This window comes from Erithacus rubecula (genome assembly GCF_903797595.1).
Source record: "Erithacus rubecula genome assembly, chromosome: 3".
Lineage (NCBI taxonomy): Eukaryota > Metazoa > Chordata > Aves > Passeriformes > Muscicapidae > Erithacus > Erithacus rubecula.
Window position 1 is genome coordinate 137,129,413 of NC_136689.1, and position 12,792 is coordinate 137,142,204.

Below are 12,792 nucleotides of genomic sequence, written 5' to 3' on the forward strand. Positions count from 1 at the left end.
AGTAAGATCTTATAGTTTAGGAATAAAACAAGAATTTGCAGTAGTCTTAGAACAATAATCATAGAATCACAGAATATCTTGAGTTGAAGGACCTGAAAGACATCTCATTCCAACTCCTATGGCTTGGCAGGGATGTCATTCACTAGACCAGGCTGCTCAAGGCCCCATCCAACCTGGCACTGAACACTTCCAGGGATGGGACATTCAGAATTTTTCTGGGCAACTTGTTCCAGTGCCCCACCACCCTCTGAGCAGAGTTCCTTCCTGACATCTAATCTAAATCTATTCTCTTTTAAAAGTTTAAAACCATTGCCCCTTTTCCTATCATGATCTGCCTGTGTAAAAAGTTGCTCTCGTAGATTAAGAATTTACAGATCAAGGGCAGCCAGAGGATATTTCTCACCATCACCACTTCCATCATTGTAGAGCTTTGTACAATCATGTGCATTATAATATTGATAAACACAAATGATTTGAAGACCATTTCTGGCTTAGACTCTACTGAGTTTGTGGGGCACAAGAGAAAATTCTTTACAGTAACTGGTACGAGGCTGTGTTTGGGATTTGTGCTAAAAACTGTTGTTAACACAAGGGTGTTTTAGGTTAGTTTAGTGCTGAGCAGTGCTTACACAGTGTCAAGATCTTTTCTGCTCCTCATCTTTCTCATGTAAATTATTCCATGCTTTTAACATTCAGGAAGCAGAAGGCACAATGTGAGGTTTAAACAAATCTAAAGATTGCAGAAGACAATCACTGAAGTAAGCTCCCTCTGAAACACTGTGCCTGAGAGGGAGGTTTTTGAATTATAAACATGAGGTTATCAAATGCAAGATGTGTAGTTACACATATTCTATCTAATCTGTCTTTCAGGGTAAATGCTTTCAGAATATTGTATTCAGCTACAATGTCCTCAGTCTAAGATAAATTGCACATAGTTAAAAAATATCAGGAAAATTAGTAAAGGCTTGGAAAAATGCTAGTTAATAAGACACTTCAGAGATCAGTTTATTTCTTTTAATAATTGGAAGTTTGTGAGTTTAACATAAACATGGTCTCTAAGATACTTGCTTTATAAAACAACATATTCAGCACACAATAAAATTATACAGTACAGTCACAACCAGCCATGTATACTGATGTATGGCAAATCTTGAAGCCAAAACTAGTCAGAATATGAGTTTTATTTTAGCAGTGAAAAATAATAACAACTGGAACAACTTTCTGAAGGGTAATTTTCTACAGGATGGGATTTGCTTCATATAATAATTAAGTGAAGCCTTATCTTAATCAAGCTCTTAGTTCTGTTTAGACAGTCTCTTAGTTCTTCTTTAGACTTTGAAGAGCCAAATGTAGGTGTTTACTGCAATTCCTCCCACAATTATAATATATGGTTCACAACATTTCTTCAAATGAATCCTAGAGCTTTTTACACTAAGCAGAATGGAAAAGTTTGCCCTTTGTTCTCCAATATTTGTGTTCTACTTGGAAAATACGAAGATCAGTACATCCTTTGAGATAAAAAAAATTATTGTGTTAGTAAATTGGGTGAGGTGAGAGCACTGAACTGTTTCAGTTAGTAAACTGCATTAAAATGTGTCAGAGGGAATGTATGAAGGAAGAGAACTATTCCAAAAGAGGGTCAGGAATGCCAGAGGAAAGAAACATATATAGTTTACATTTATTGAGCCAACTTAGCTGTTTTCTATTTTACCTCTCCCAAAAAAGGACTAGGTGGTCCAAAATTTTCCCTGGTAATTTTTGCTGTACAGAGGATTTCCAACATCAGTGTGAAGCTGTGACTGTCATCAGGGGGTACTTTGACATGCTACTAGGTGTGTAAGATTGATTTTTGTGTCTGTAAAAGTGCTGAGCAGGGCGTGGGGTGGCTGATGTGAGGAACGAGCAGCTCCTGCCCAGCTCTGCCCAGCTGAGCACATGGATGCTGTAAAGCACCTTTGCCCAGCACCTGCATCTGGCTGCTAAGTTCTGGGGTGGTGTATCACACCAAGGATATTATACCATTGCCTTTCTTTCAAACATGAAAGAAAGATAAAGGTCTCAAAGCCTTACAACAAGCTGGGTTAGGGTCTTGGAGACATCCACCACTTTGTAGTGTAAAATGGATGAGATGACCTGCAGTGACCCTCAGTGACATTCACTGCGTCTGAGGCTGCTGTTCCTCATGCTTTCCCTCACGCTTTATAGAACATTGCTGTCACTGTTACCCACGTTACCCCTTGATCCCATTTACTTCTAATGAGCAAAGCTAATTAGTCGCAGGAGATGAGAATTAAATACCACCGAAAGGGCAGCCCAAGCTGTTGTTCAACCTCTTTACATATTCAGTGAAAGAGGTCATGAACAAAAGCTTTGTTACATCCCCCCAGAGGTTTCAGGCAGTTTGACATCACAGATTTCTGTTTTCCTTGTTTTTCCTTTTCATCAGCCTCCTACTTTCTTTTGCTCTCTCACTTTCTACTCCAGACATCTTCCACCCACACTACAGTGTTGACATTCTCAGCCTGGCTGTGCCTGATCCGTTACTTTGGAAGGGCCCATGGCTGCTTTTAGAGCCTTTTCTGAGTCCAGTTGCTACTTACTGGCCCCCTCCTTTTCCAGAAGTAACCATGGTGACTTGTGTTGAAGTCTTCAGTGCAATTTTCAATCTCTGTTGCCTAATTTCTTGATAATTAAGTTGCTGTTTGAAGCTGCCTTGTTGTACAAAAGCAAATGCAATTATACACCATGATAATGTGATGTATCCTGTCAATAACTGTAAAATTTCATAGCCTGAACTCTTTTATGAAAATTACATTTAAAAAATCACATTATGAGTTCTGTGAATACAAGTTAGGATGCCAATCAATTAACTGATTCTATCACCTATATAGTTTTAAAGAAGGAAATAAGCAGGTGGGAGATGTCAAAAAATCCAATGTCTTCCTGTAAAATTATTTGTATCCTCATTGTCTGGAAGCTTGAGGGTCATCTAAACCAGTAAATGAACTCTTTCCTGAACAGGATTATGTGTGCATATCCCCTCAAATCAAAAAAATTACCAATATCCAGAATAGATTAGAATCCACATTTAGATGTTTCCTGCTGAATAGCTGCTGTGAAGATTTAACTGCTGGATTAATTAATTCTGAAAGTGGCAATGAATATTTAATTACTGTCTGTTTAAATTTCAAACTACTTCCACTGTTTTAGTGAGATCATCAAAAGTTCTATTTCCTGCAAGATTTATTTAATTGCATGTAGATGACATATAAATCCATTTAAAATAGGGAGATATATGATCACAGAAAGATGAGAAAAGGAGCAGAAACAGATGGTGTGTAAGATCATGATGATAGTTTGCACTAATATTTCATTCAGCAATGGGAAGGAAAAGCTATAGGCAGTTCATAGTAACTACAGAGATATAGTAATCTCCAAATGTGGAAGTGACTGTGAGGCCCTAAATCCACTCTTAAATCAAATGGCATTTTTAATATGTTTTAGGTCATGGTGGTGTTGTTTTTAATTAATCACTCAATTTCTGTATGGATTAATAAAGATCAAAATTTTGGAAGTCTTGATTCCTCTTTCCTTTAGCAAAAAGAAAATAACTTCCTAAGGATAAAAGTTACAAGGAAGAGAACTTTTCTAGTCACTGGCCACTCAGAAAAACAAAGAATTGGAATATGCATGTTATACCTGCATGACTCACTCCTGTGCAGGTAAATAATGATGAGTTACTCCAGCCAGCTGTTTCTAGTATTGCATTCAACCTAATATCAAATTGGATAAAAGAGAAGGCAAAGAATTTGTTCATAAAGAGAAACTTTTCACCCCCAGAAAACCAGATGCAAATGTGAAATGAATCAGTAATGACCAAAAGCCAATAATTGCAGTGTCTCAGGCAGTACAACACCCTGAGCTCCTTCCTGAACAAGAGCATTGTATGTCAAACTAGAAACAATCTTAATTGTCAGGGTGGCTGGCTGGGTACAAGGCACAGCCTGATGTGCTGCTGTGCTGTCACTGCTGGCAGCCCCTGAGAGTGCTTGCTCTACCAGGTGGGTGAACAGAGCAGTAGAACATGGAAAGAAGTCTTGCCTTGGCACTAAATTCCAACTGACCCAGTGAAGCTAATATCCAGCTGTCATAGGTAAGGAATGAGTATTGCATGTATGTGATACTATTAGCATTTATTCTGCAGAAGTTAGTGTCTGTGATGTTTTAGTACTTTAGATGATAATTGTAATGAACTTTAGTATGTTTTAAAAGCAAACTAAAGAAAGAACCTGGTTTCCTTCCCAGATTTTGGATACACAGCCCTTTCCTGGAGACCTGGAGAAGCAGCTGACAGAAGGAATTCTCCTAATCTCACAGGCAGGGGCAGAAAACTGTCAATATTCATTGCAACAAAGTATGAGGTTCTGGGCGTTGTATCTTGGCTCCATTCCCTGTGTTCTCTTGATGTCCTCACCCCTTTTTTTACTGGGCTATTGCTGGAAGAATTGTTATAAACAAGATGCAGGATATGAAATTTGTCCTGTGCAAGCCCTTAAGAAATTGGTCTGAAGCTAAAGAAGAGTCAGAACAAGATGAAATGTTTAGCAGAATGGTTGTCAAAATTAAGTGTGAAAAGGTTGGAAAAGAGAATGAACATTATGAGTCAGGAGTGAAACCAAACTCTAGTTATGAGCCACTTTCTATGGAAAGCAGGTTATTCCATACCTACCTGCTGTGGGTTTTTTGCATTCATGCCAAGATCAGGTAGCAATCACTGTCAGAGGTGAGACTTGTGAACTAGAGGGACAACAGGCCACATGAACAATGGCAGAACCACTGCTTCTGGATTCTCTCAAATCCTTTGCCTTTTGTTTGGAAAATGTTAGAGTGGATACACAAGCAAAACGTTCTGTTAATAAAGGAGAATGCTTGCTGCCACTGAATCTCACATGTGAAATCCAGGAATTTACCTTGCTTTTAAACTATTTATATTTAACTTGAATTTTCCAGCCCCTTTGAAACCCATGGAGGAATATAGTGCTAAAATACATTGACCCATGTTCTCTTAGACAGAGCAGTGCCACTGTTAAGAGTGGCTGAATTGTTCATTGCTCTGATCTTTTTAAATAAAACAAAGGACAGATCAGTCTTGCTTCCACTCATTACCAACACAGTAGGCCACTATTGTACTCTTGTTTTCTCTTTTCTCAGTCTACAGCAGTGTCCTAGAATTACCATCTTTACATGAAGGGGATGAATAAATGTACAGAATTTGCATTTGGGCTTAAAAGCTGCTACAACAACTGAAAATATGTTTATTGTTTTATTGACCTGGTTTCCTCAGGTACTTTAATGCTATACAGGAATTCTTTTCAAGGAGATTTTTCTTCTGAAACAAATAACAGATGGGGAGGGAATAAATCGCCTTTATAGGGATTTGTGTATTATGTAGGTATTTGTATTTGATAAACAAATAGAGGATTTGAGCCAAACTTTTAGTGCCTGGAGGTAAAGAGGCTCAGTGGAGCTATGACACTTCTATCACTCAGTGTAACACTCCATAACCATTCAGTTTATAGTCTAGTTTTAAAAGCAAAATAAACTGCAAGTTTATATTTCTATTTTTATGGGTTTATTTGCCTTATTCCACTGTCTTTTTATATGCCTGCACAACTACAAGAAATAGAGATCTTATGATAAAAAAACTTTTCCCTCAATAATGCTCCTCAATATCTAAGACTGCTTGCCCATATGAAGGACAGAGTCTGCCCTGCCTGGTTACTTCAGAGCTGTGTAATCCAAGAAGCTATTGATTTTATTTTATTACTCTGCTTCAGTGTTGCCTGACCTCAGTGATCTCTGCCAGGCACCTCTCTTGCATTTCACCTTTGTGCTGCCTCACCTCTTACCCCCTGCAGCCTACGTGACCTAGAGCAGCAACGCAAATTTTTACAGTTTTGACCCTGCGTCATGCTTGTATATTTTCTATCAGTCCTCTTAGTCTGGCTTATCTGAAGTTTTCCTTCTGGGCTTTATTGCCTGAACTTCAGGTTTCCATGGACTATAAAGACAGAGTAGAGCAACCAGCTCAGATTTACACACCTAACTTTGCAGATATCCATGGAAGCATATAAGTGCAGGTGTCTGTTTGTTGATGTCTGGCCTCCCAGTATTGGCAGGGAGGGATGCAGTCACCTCTGGAAGACAATCACTTGATTTAGCCTAGAGACTTGTCCAGTGAGGAGCTTAACCACCCTCTGGTGGTTAAGGTGCCTGGGGTTCTGCACAGACTGCAAAGGGAGTGACTATGACTTAAATGCTTAACTTCCAGATGCATAAGTTCAGCAAGTAGGCTTACTCAAAACCATCTGTAAAGCAGACATACTACTTGTACTCAGATACCATTTTTATTGACTCTGTGTTTTCTACTGCAAACCCTGGGTAGGAATTTAAACCTGCTCAGCAGAGTGCGTGTTGTTCAGGAAATAATCCCAAAGGACATGAGCTGAATGCACAGACTCTCAGCTGGTCTGTGCAGAACAAGGGAACCTGCATCTTCTACCACGTGTCAGAAGGCGAATCCCACAGTCCAGAATAGCTTCATCCAAATTTATCCCATTCTTTTACACTCTTCACTCTCAAATTAATCCAGAACATAAACTGGTCTTGCCAATACAAAATATGATCTGAACAACAACTGGTATTTTCTCAAAACTATGTATTTTGAAGAGAAAAAGAAACAAATAGTCTTTGCACATGAACTGCAACTGAGAGATACAAGTACTTTTCTAGAAGTTTTTAGCCATGATGCACCAGAGGAGCAATTTGTTGATACCAAGCATTGCTATTTTCTGTTGTATTGCCACCCACAAATGTGATTTTTAAGTGGTGTACAAAATTATTGCTGTGGAGGGCTCCAAAGCACATTGTGTTTGACAAATATAGGCAGTAATTAGACACACTGTTAAGGACTGGTGGCAAATGTTCATCATTATTGTACTGGGGATGTACTGGGATATGGTGTCCTCCAGAGAAGCAGCCTCCAAACTGGAGATTGCAATGCCACTTAAAAGTAGAAGTGGAATTATGAGCAGAAGTTTTGCTCTTGGCATTGCTACAAGCCAATTAAAGGATCAGTTACATAGCAATGGTTATACCAGTCATTGCAACATAATTTTTCCTGATTTCTGTCCCTCCCATTGCAAGATAATTGTGTGATTATATGAGAAGAAAGAACAAACTATTCAAAATGTATGTCAAAAAATACACTGTGTCTTTACTTGTGTTCTTTGTGTATATTATCTCTTCCTCTTTGCAGTTCTATGAGCTTACTATACTCGCTTTTAAGTAAATACCTCCCAAGGCACAGAAACAAATGAACTTGTGATTTGAAACTTGGCAGTTTAACATTGCACATAACCCATAAAACCAGGACATGAGATGATTTTTTTAGAATATGCAATCTGAGATCCAGTAATAGAAATGGTAATTTTTTGTTAAATTGACTGTGCACATCAGACACCACAAAATGCATGTGAAGAGCTTCAGAACAGGACAATGTTAGTTTGCCAGCAGTGGAAATTGCCTTTGGTTTTCCACAGCAGAATAAGTTGAAGTTGTTGTTTCCCGGTTGTGTATTTTCATTACCAAAGTGTGGTTGGCCAGAGAGATCTATAAAAACAGACACTTGATTTTGGGGGTAGAATACAAGAAAAACAATTATTTAATACTTCTACAAGCTGGGAATTGCTTAAGAGAATTAGCATCAAAATAGTTCTGTGGTTTTTTATTCCAATTCTGTCTCATTTTCCTCTTACCTATAGCTCTTGCTAACATTCACTAAATGGAAGACACTGGTCACTTTGAACTGAGACTGCAGACTGCACCTAAGTCAGAAGTTCCCTTACAAAGTTCCACTGCTTTATCTCTACAAAACACCATTTAGGTTATGCTCCCACTTTATAATTCTCGGGGAGTTTGGGGCTTTTAAAATGCATTCTGTCAATGTTCTAAAGGTTATCATAGTCACAACGACAAGAAATTTACATGAAACAACAGCAACAGAAAAAAGGACTATTGTGTAAATTTTAGACTTGAGCTCTCAAAAGCCCCACTTGTTATCATGAGAATCATTAAAATTATGAATGATTGTCCATATCAGAGTTTTACTCTATGTAAGGGTGATTGAAACTGCTTGCATGTAGCTTTTAGGTTTGCTTAACTCATCAAATTAAATGACATTAGGGAAATCTTCAGCACATCTAAGATCAGGCAGCAAGTGAGACACTGGAAATTTAGAGCTGTGTGTACTCTAATTTGAAGGTCAGAGCTGCTTAGAGAGTAGACTGGTGCCATGTGTCAATTTTGACTTTATATATCTGTAAATATTGTTTATAGTCAAATGAATAAATCAAGATTTTTATGAATGTTTTGAACAAACTGTGCCAGATTTTCAAACTGTCAATATAATGAAACTTTCCATGTTAATGGATTTTTTTGTATGTTTAATCTAAAATACAGATTTAAGACAGATCTAATGAAATCTCCATGAGTTCTTACAAGAGCTCTGTGTGATTGAAGCAGAAGCAGCCAAGATTATCTAGAAATTTGCATTTCTCATATAGAACATGAAATTATGCCTGAAGTATGTTACAGAACTTGTTTCAAATTCTACTTGTTCATGCACTTTACCTCTGGGCGTGTTCTGTCTTGTTTTGGAAGATCTAATTGAAACTTCTCTTTTTCCTTCATGTTCTCAGCAAATTATCAGGAAGGGAATTGCTCAATAGCAGACTTAACAATAATAATTTAAAAAGTACAGCCTGTGTAGGATTCCTTTATAATCATAAAATGAAAGAGTAAAAACTTGGCTGCGTACATAGAAAGATATTCTATAAGGATCCAATTATACAAAAGTATAGAATTAATGCCAAATAGGTAAAGTTCTGTAGGCTGGAGTATGGGAGAATATACACATATTAATGAGTATTTAATGCATAATCACCTGTGTGGATCAAATTACAAGCAGTGGGATTTTTGTTTGTTTTGCTAGTTCAAAGTCTCCACAGAGGTCTCCTTGCTGCACCAAATATTGTGAGGAAATAAGAGAATAAGGCCCTGACTTGGAGAGCTTTGTGCCAAAATCTGGTGCTGACAATCCTGTCAATAATCTTGATACTAAACCATTATCAAATGGTAGTGACAAAAATACACAGCAATCAAGGAGTCACAGGTAAATTTTCTTCCAGCCATTCTGGCAACATATTTGTATAGCACTTTATGCTTCTGAAGAGGCAGATGGAGTAATTCTTTCCAGAAGAAGGTACTTCCACTTTATTTTGCAAGCAGTGAAAACACATCACAGTGAATCAGTGATTTAAGACCTGCCCAGCTGCATCCCCTGCATGTGAGGCTTGACTCATTTGATTCCCTTTCATCATCCTCTGCTGTGGCCCTTTGGAGTCAGGAGCTTGCTGTGCAGCTCCTGCTCTCCACGCTGGGTGCTGAGTCTGTTTCCAGCAGCATCCTCCAGCCCTTTCCCAGGCACAGCTGCTGCCAGGGGCAGGTGAGCAGCTCTGCAGCCAAGGGCTGTTCCCAGCAGTGCCCAGGGCTATCCAGCCCTTCCAGAAGCCAAAGCCCTCAGCTGTAATTTGCACCATGATCTGTGATGCAGGCTTACTTGTGTGATCAGACACACAGGCATAGACTGGGACAAGTTAATCCTGCTTTCAAAGCCATCCAAGTCCCACTGTAGGTCATGTGCTAAGCAGCCTGAATTGGCTTTAAAGCCTTCTAAAAATGGGTGTTAAAAATTCAGTAAAAAGAGTCTAAGGCACTGAAGCATTGTCCATGCAATAGCCCCAATTGAGTTTAAAATTGACAAAGCACCTCCCCGGTGTGCATTAAGTTTTGAGAAGTTAATATTAGCAATTATATCTATGCTGAGGCCTCAGCTTTGCTGTAGTCCTATAGAGAATTCACTAGAGACCATAATCTCTCTGTAATAGTAAATAAAGATGTTGATTATTAACAAACATACAGTATTTTGTTTTGGGAAGATTTCAAAATATTTCCATTATTTAAGTGTGCTTGAAACTATATATCAATATAAATTATGTAGGTTAGTAATGACTATTGCTACACTATGCACATCTTCTATCTTATTTATATATATATATAAAATATATAGTTTTCTGTATTTACCAATTAAACTACTTCCTAAGACAATGATCAACTCACATGAAGTTTTTTTTATTACTCCTAGAGAAGCTGAAATTGTTCTGGTCATGCAGACATTCTCTGTGCATGCTGAGAGTGATTTTGTTAGCAATGTGAGCTTTACCTCTTTGCTGAAATCACCCCTCTCACCTGGGTACTGAGAATCCTGTAGCAAATTTAGTTCTAAAGCCTATCTTCAGACAGCCACCCAAGTACATCTCAGTGGGGCTTTCCTCAGAAGTGTGGCAGGTTACAGCACAGTTCTTTCTGGAGGCAATAAAGGGCAGCTCTCATGCAGAGCCTTGCAGGGGAAAGCAGAGTTTAGGGGAAAGGGTGACAGAGTAGAATGTGTTTTAGTGATTTCATTAATTTTTGGAGTCCTTATGGCTTCCATTGTGGAGTACACAAAATGAATCCCATGCTAGATGGATACAGGCAAAGGAGGCAAAAAAACACCTGGGAGATCAGCCCTGAACATGGGGATCCAGGGTCAGCAGCAGCTCAAAAGGAACCAGCAGTGTGCCCTGGCTGCCAAGAGGGCAAACCCCATCCTGCCACAAACACAGCATGACCAGCCAGGAAATAGAAAGTGGTCAAATGCTGGAACAGGCTCCCTGGGGAGGTAGGCAATGCCCCAAGCCTGTCAGTGTTAGAGGTACCTGGATAAAGCCCTTAACTCTTGGTCAGCCCTGAAGTCTCAGGCAGTTGGGCTAGATGAACCCTGTAGGTCCCTTCCAACCAAAACTGTCTATTCTGCCCTATTTTGCTCTGCTCTATTCTTCTCTATTCTTCAATACAATATAATGTAATATTTACTGATACTCACTTTTCTTTGACCTTACCCCAGATTCATCTGTTCCTGCTTTATAACTCCATCTTGCATGTGTAAGCAATAGGGAAACTTTTCTCCAAAACCTCTGAAGTTTATGAATGAAGGCAGGTATCTCTCCCTGACATACAAGAAGATTCTTTCTCTGACTGGTTCTTACACAACTGCAAATTCACAGTGCAGTAGCATTTGAACTCAGCATCTTTCTTAACATTCCTGTCCCCTCACTTTTATCTGTGACTAATGGTGTCACTGTTCTTCCTGCCACCCACACTTTCTAAACTGGGTGGCATTTGTTTCTTCCTGTTTTCGAGCACCTCCTTTTCACCATCAACTTCATTAATATAACATTTCTCATTCTCAGCTTCACAACCTTGCAGGAAGCCCCATTAGCTTCCTTTCCCCCTTCTTCCTGCATTCATTGACTTTGCCAATTATTTTGTGCCTTTTCATTCCCACAGTTCAAGCCTCAGTATTGAATCTTAATGAAGCAACTCCACCAGCACACCAAGGCCTTTCTCTGATGACCCCCTCCACTCACTTCTAGGCAGCAGCATCAAAACCAGCTGGATTTAGGAATATGCTTTGGCTTGCATTCACAGTCAGCCAGAGACATGTGCAGTCACTAATATATTGATGGTTTATGTGGCTACAAATATTTTAGGAACAGAAAATCACCCTTGAAATATTTTGATGTTGTGCTTGAAATTTCATGTTATTTTTGTCAGTTCTGGAGGAGGAAAAATGGTGAGGGGGAGTAAAACCTACTGTCAATATTTTTCCTGTGAAGATACATTATATCTTTAACATTAACTGTCTTAACTAAGAGTCTTAATTTTAAAATAATTACTTTACTGTCCATAGTGGGCTGAAAGGAATATATACACCTTTATTCATATTTGATTAGTTATTATGAATCTCTGAAGTTTTTGTACTGTGTGGTGGATTCAGACTTTCTACTTTCTAAATTTCCTTGCTCTGGAATATATTCTAACCTTGGACTGACACTGCTGTTTTGTTTTGGTTTTTTTTGTGTTGTCTCATCAGAGTCAGAAAGATCTATTAAAATGCAGTTGTTTAGACTTAATTTTTTATCTTATGGAGGAATTCATTAGTGCCTCAGCTGAATTCAAAAAGAGGAATTTTGGTTATACATAAAAATGAGACTCTTACTTTTCATGTAGTACTGTAGACATTCAGTTTTACAAACTATAAATTTGTGGGATGTTCTCCTGCTTGTTTACTGACAGAAATATCCCGTACTAAATTATTTTACTATAAATTTATTTTCTATTATCACCAATGAAGTTCATGTCCAAATCATGTCCATACCATATTAGCAACTCAGATGGTTTAAAAGCAATCCAAAAACGTGGGATTTTATACTAATTTATTCTTACTGCTTAGATTGCCTTACACTTGTTTCTGAGAAAGCAGCAGAGGAACTGAAATATGTTGCATTAAAGGGGATAATAGCTGTGGCACAGGTGAAGCTGTCAGGTGATGTTCTGTAGTAATTTTATCCAGGGTGTTCAGGTCAGTCATGTGTTACAGGGGAGAAAGTTCAACCTGCTCTGTTCAGTCCCCTCAGAAGGCTGAGGCTGTTGAGTACAAGTACTTCAGTTCTGATGCTGGATGGGCACTGGTGAAACAGGAGCAAGGAGCACTCCAGCTGGAGGCCTCTCAGATCCCAGCCCAAGCCTGCAGCAGCTGAGACAAAGAGGCTGGGCAAGGACTAAGGAGAT